The sequence below is a fragment of the Natator depressus genome, chromosome 2 (genome assembly GCF_965152275.1).
Source record: "Natator depressus isolate rNatDep1 chromosome 2, rNatDep2.hap1, whole genome shotgun sequence".
Classification (NCBI taxonomy): domain Eukaryota; kingdom Metazoa; phylum Chordata; order Testudines; family Cheloniidae; genus Natator; species Natator depressus.
Genome location: NC_134235.1, coordinates 262,611,702 through 262,613,381, shown reverse-complemented (window position 1 = coordinate 262,613,381; position 1,680 = coordinate 262,611,702).

Sequence of the window (1,680 nt, the reverse complement as noted above, 5' to 3'; positions counted from 1 at the left end):
AACAGACACTAAGGACACCATCCCTGCCCATCCTGGTTAATAGCGATTGATAGACCTATCCCCCATGAATGTATGTAGTTCCTTTTTGAACGCTGTTATAGTCTTGGCCTTCACTATATCCTCTGGCAAAGATTTCCACAGGGTGACTGTGCGCTGTGTGAAGAAATACTTCCTTCTGTTTGTATTAAACTTACTGCCTATTAATTTGATTTGGTGACACTTAGTTCTTGTGTTACGAGAAGGAGTAAATAAAACTTCCTTATCTACTTTCTCCACACCAGTCATGTTTTTATAGACCTCTATCATATCTCCTCTTAGTCGTCTCTTTTCAAAACTGAAAAGTCCCAGTCTTATTAATCTTCTCCTCATATGGAAGCTGTTCTGTAAACCCTAATAATTTTTGTAGCCCTATTCTGAAATTTTCCAATTCCAATATATCTTTTTAGAGATGGGGCAAACACATCTGCATGCAGTATTCAAGATATGGACATACCATGGATTTATATAGAGGCAATATGATGTTTTTTGTCTTATCTATCCCTTTCTTAATGATTCACCACATTCTGTTCGCTTTTTTGGCTGCCGCTGCACACTGAGTGGATGTTTTCAGAGAACTGTCCACCATGACTCCAAGATCTCTCTCTTGAGTGGTAACAGTTAATTTAGACCCCGTCATTTTAGATGTATAGTTGGGATTCTGTTTTCCAAGGTGCATTATTTGCATATATCAACATTAAATTGCATTTGCCATTTTGTTGCCCAGTCACCCAGTTTTGTGAGATCCCATTGTAACTCTTCATAGTCTGCTTGGGACTTAATTGTCTTGTGTAGTTTTGTATCATCTGCAAGTTTTGCCACCTCATCGTTTACCCCTTTTTCCAGATCAATTGTGAATATGTTCAATAGCACTGGTCCCAGTGGGGGACATCACTATTTACCTCTCTACATTTGACCATTAATTCCTACCCTTTGTGTCCTATCTTTTAACCAGTCACCAGTCCATGTGTGGTACTTCCCTCATCCCATGACAGCTTACGTTGCTTAAGAGCCTTTGGGTGAGGGACCTTGTCAAGGCTTTCTGAAAGTCTAAGTACACTGGATCCTTTTTGTCCACATGCTTGTTGACCCCCTCAAAGAATTCTAGTAGATCTGAGGCACAGAAGTGAGTTGACCAAAGTAACCCAGCAGGTTAGTGACAGAGTCAAGAATAGAGCCCAGTATTTGAGCCACAGTCCACTGTTCACCCACTAGGCCACAGGGTTGCTGTGCAATTCCTGAGTGCCCATTCACCCCTTCCCCCCCCACATACACCGTACAATTTGTACACCTTGTAATAGTTACATGAGACTAATGGTTCTGCTGTGAAATGTTGGGAGTTTATAGCTCCTAATAGATCTGACAAAGAATGGACTTTTTGGATCACCAACAGCTTAGAAAAATGTCATGTTCGGGTTGACCCCAAACATTTTTTTAAAAGTTTTCAGCACATTGAATAGTTGAAGAATTTTCTGAGTCGAAACAAAACAAAGTTTCAAATTTGTCTCCTGAAAATTTTTGCTTTGATTTTTCAGGTATTTTGACAGAAGTCTAGTGAAAATTCACAGCTGGAGGGAAAGATGATGGTGGGTGATCTCTTGTATGCTTTAGCACAGTGGTTAGGGCGCTCCCCTGGGAGGTGGG